Source organism: Hyperolius riggenbachi, chromosome 12 (genome assembly GCF_040937935.1).
Source record: "Hyperolius riggenbachi isolate aHypRig1 chromosome 12, aHypRig1.pri, whole genome shotgun sequence".
Taxonomy (NCBI): domain Eukaryota; kingdom Metazoa; phylum Chordata; class Amphibia; order Anura; family Hyperoliidae; genus Hyperolius; species Hyperolius riggenbachi.
Window position 1 is genome coordinate 122,123,726 of NC_090657.1, and position 5,000 is coordinate 122,128,725.

Consider the following 5,000-nt stretch of genomic DNA (forward strand, 5'->3'; position numbering starts at 1 on the left):
AAGATAGGTGAACGTAACACAGATAAATATACAATAAGTATGTTTTCCTAGCGTATTACAATTACAGCTATCAATGAAACTATTTGTAACTTCTGACTAACATATGTATATATCGGCAATGAACCGATATATGACATAAGCAGGAACGCTGACTAGGAATGGAGTAACACAGGGAACAGGACTCAGAAGGATTCGCTATCTCTTCGCAGAGATGAACGCAATCCACAAACGGTAACAGAACAGAATTCAGAAGGATTCGTTATCTCTTCGCAGAGATGAACGCAATCCACAAACAGAACCAGGAGCAGGGTAACTACCTCAGCACGGGTGGTCACGGTACGCGCAACCTACCAAAACGTGCTGGAAAGCTGACTAACTGCACACAGGATATAAACAGTTCGTGTACGTATACATCAGCGACACTGATGTATCACGTAACACAAATACAAGGAAAATAATAAACGTGCTGGTATGCATATATATTGGCAATGAACCAACATATGATGCAAAGACAGCAAAGTATCTTTATAACAAGAAACACCGATCGGGGGCTAAAGCGACAGCAAGGCAGGCTTAAGCTGAAGCTATGAAAACCCAAGGAAACCCTGCAGGAAGCAGATCTTTATACTGAGGTCATCCAATGGGAGCAGACATGCAGATTCCCACACAGGTGAATGATAATCAGTCACAAGCTGACAGCAGGGAAAGACAGACAAACCTATGCAGCTTGCATGGAAAGACATCAGAACTGCCTGAGCTGCAGCACTACTTCCAGCAATAGCTGCTGCAGCAGCGATCATTACAGTACCCCCGCCTTTAAAAGCGGATTTCCAGACGCTTTTCAAAACTGAAATTTCCAACAAAACAGTCTGACTGATAATTCATGATGACCGGGACAGCCCGGCAAGACCGAATTCCAGAATCAGTCCCCACAAGACTGGACCCATCAGAACCAGAACCTACAGAACCATGCCCATCAGTACTACAAGCACCAGTGTGACACCCATCAGAACCATGATTTCCAGAAGAAAGCCCTCCGAAACTCCCTGAGCGATACCCACCGCCTTCCAGGAACAGTTCAGAAACGCAAAGCCTTTGCAATGCCCACCGGTACTGTCTTTACCAAGACAAAACCCACTGTTGAACCAGTCCAAGGCACCAGGACAAGTTTTCTCAGAGACCTCCCAGAACACCTTGAAGCTCCAAAGAGATCCCCATATGTCAGAACGCCCCTTAGGCTCACATGGAGAACTATCAAGAACCCCTATGGAACCTAGGGCAATTCCCGAGTCAGGGCCACAAGGACAAACATCAATATCAGGGCTTTCAGGGACCAGAACCATCTCTGGGCATGCAGGCAGACTGGCAACATCAGAACGTGTTCCCACTAAGGAAGCATCAGAGCACGCTAACACCTTAGACACACTTGGGCATTCTGGCACACAAAGAACATCTGGGCACACCGGCACAAGAGAAACCTCTGGGCATGTCAAGGACTGTGAGCCTCAGGGTCAGCCAAGACAGGACCAAAACCAGGACTGGCCAAAAAAAAAATCATCATGACTAAACTTCGCAACCACTGGACTTTTACACGAGAATGCTGGATCAGACTTAGATGTCGCTGATTCCAGCAAAGTCAGTAACAAATCAGATTCAGGGGCACCAACAAAACAGGACAAATCTTCTGATGTATGCACTGAACCAGATAGGGACTCCACAACTACCTCTGGACTGGACAGAGACTCATTTAATACACTGGATTGGAGCTCATGAGGCGCTGCAGAACAAGTCAGTATTGCAGCAGCCCCCACTGGACTAGGCAAAACTGAGGAATTCCTGGACAGGAAGGGGACTCTGGAACCTCTGCCACAGCGGCCAGAGAACTAGAATCTTTCAGGATACAGGGCTGGGTTTCAGGAACACTCATCGGACCGGACTGAAATTCTGAGATTTCTATTATTTTGACCAGAGAATCAGAATTATCCATGTTACAGGGCAAGACTTCTGAAACATTCAGAGGACAGGGCTGGAGTTCCTTGGCTGTTACAACACTGGAGAGGGACTCAACAACATTGGTTAAATCAGACTGTGTACAGGGCAAGGTATCTGACACACTTGCTGACGAGGACAATATTTCAATGGCTTCTGCTTTGCTGGGCAGAAATTCATCAAGTTTTATTAGAGCAGACTGTAATTCCAAAACAGCTGCTAGACAAGGGAATATTACTGCAACACCAACTGAGGTAAGCAGTGCTTTCAGGCCTCCTCTGCTAGAGGGTTTTAAAGTATCCAAAATACTGGGTGAAGCATAAGACTCTGCGACCACAGCTTCACTGGACAGGATCACTGAACAGTCCATATTGCAGGGCAAAACCATGGAAGCACCTGCTGGACAGCATATGATTCTGTGACCTGAGTTTCATTGGAGAGATCTACTGCACAATTCATGGTACAGGGCAATTTTATTGGAAAATTTCTGAACAAGGTAATAATTCTGCGATTTCAGGTTCACATAGCAGATGCTCTGAGCTATTCACGAAACTAGAGCGAGGTGTAGAAACAGGAAGATCAAGACACAATGTTTGCGCATCTGCTGGATCAGACAGGAGTTGAACTTTATTAACACAGGTAATTTCTGCAAAAGTGTTTGCAGAGACAGGCAAGATTTTAGGTGTCTGTTTCACTAAACAAAGAGTCATGAGTACTGGCTAGGCTGGACTCGGAAGTCAGCAGGACTCTGGATTCTCTGCTGAGAAATTTGCGCAGGGCAAGGTTAAGAATGTATCAGTGGCTTCTGTTTTACTGGGAAGTAACACTGAGTTATCCATGGTACAGGGTGGAATTGCAGGAACTTCAATTTCACACAAAAAGAGCTCCGAATCACCTGCTGAATCAGCCAAAGGTGCTGAAGCAGGCGGGTCAGAACGCCAAATTTGCGAATTCGGAGTCACAAAAAAATCATCCAAATCAGTTCCCACACATCAATCAATGGAGCCACAAAGTCATACTCACACACACCAGTCTTTATTAGGTTATAGGCAGACTTAATGCATGCATTCAATACAATTCACTTTTTGCACTGTAAAATTGACAAAATGAACTTGAATCATTCTTCCATTCATTGACCAGAGCTTCCATCTCTCCTTTCTCAATGGAGGATTCCAAGCATACTTAACAGGCAGATCATGGTTTGCAGATATGATTGAGGCAGGCACATGTATAGGGTTAATTAGCAGGTGATTGGCAGATTCCTTATTCTTAAGAATCTCCAATACCTGTAGCAAGTGTTGAACTGTAGTGTATGCAAACTTCCCTTGGTTCACAAATAAGTTGATTTGTTCAATACTCTGTAATATCTCATCATAATCATACTCAGATAATTCTTTTACAACAAAAATCTTTATTTTCCCTAGCCAGGGAGGAAAGTTCATTAGTAGTTTCATAAGTCCATTTAACTCCCCTGAAAGACAATTGCATTTCATTATCTGTTAATGGCAGAATCTCATTATAGGTCTCAGTCGCTAAGGATAACGATTCTGCAGATTGGACACGTTTCTTAGAACGTTTGCGTTTTGCCTTTGACCTTGCGGTTTTTGGTGATTTATTCAAAGCTGCAGGAAATTATCAGTAACACTTTCTGCTTGCTGAACATTTTTGCAAGCAATTGAAGGAGCAGCTGATTGGCCTGCTGCCAGGAGTTCATTAAGAGGAAAAGGCAATGGATCTATGCGCAACCAGTTATGGATCACAAACGCTAGAAATTCCAGCGGTCTATCTTTCAAATCGGAATGATTGAGAACATCAAATGCCCACTGGAATAATTCCCTTTAAACAAAATATAACTTAGTTGGAGTGCCCAGGTTGAAACAGGAGTCGCTTGGAGATCAGGATTGGCCAGGAACCTGGCACATTCAGAGAAAAAACTCATTTTCTGTTTCAGAGCTAAGTTCTTCAAATTTCTTAAAGGAACAGGAACCATAATTAACAGTGTCATACTTTCTGGGAATCCCCCCCACAATGGGGATTGGTAATGGGGTTTTCATAATGTAACGCTTGGTGGTGTATTCTCCACAGTCAGCATGCAACGCATGAGCTGGCGTGGAGGAGGTACACACACTAGCACCAGGAAACAGGCTATCCCTAGTATAGTGGAGGGGAGGACTGACTCCAATAGGAGATTGTGGCGCACAGAGCCGGTGCAGATCTGACAGCCACAAACAATGCTTTCGTTATAACGTCTCAGCGCAAAGTAGCGCTGAGCGCATAAACCAGAACTGAGGAGATCAGGACAGGTAGACAGAATGAACGCTTGCTAGCTAGCGGCTACTTAGCGACAGCAAGCGTCCAAAACCAGACAGACGGGAATGAGGCAGCCAATGCGATGCGGCGATGGCGTGCCTCACAAAGACAGGACAGGATAGTCAGAAAAATAGCAGGATTAAGATAGGTGAACGTAACACAGATAAATATACAATAAGTATGTTTTCCTAGCGTATTACAATTACAGCTATCAATGAAACTATTTGTAACTTCTGACTAACATATGTATATATCGGCAATGAACCGATATATGACATAAGCAGGAACGCTGACTAGGAATGGAGTAACACAGGGAACAGGACTCAGAAGGATTCGGCTATCTCTTCGCAGAGATGAACGCAATCCACAAACGGTAACAGAACAGGATTCAGAAGGATTCGTTATCTCTTCGCAGAGATGAACGCAATCCACAAACAGAACCAGGAGCAGGGTAACTACCTCAGCACGGGTGGTCACGGTACGCGCAACCTACCAAAACGTGCTGGAAAGCTGACTAACTGCACACAGGATATAAACAGTTCGTGTACGTATACATCAGCGACACTGATGTATCACGTAACACAAATACAAGGAAAATAATAAACGTGCTGGTATGCATATATATTGGCAATGAACCAACATATGATGCAAAGACCAGCAAAGTATCTTTATAACAAGAAACACGATCGGGGGCTAAAGCG

The 5,000-nt window shown here is 44.3% G+C and overlaps 1 protein-coding gene across 3 annotated transcripts in view; it reads left to right on the plus strand.

The window, feature by feature from the left end:
* The window catches only part of LOC137541609 (amine oxidase [copper-containing] 3-like), a 643,078-nt gene that overhangs the window by 43,984 nt on the left and 594,094 nt on the right, over positions 1 to 5,000 (plus strand). The window lies entirely within an intron of this gene.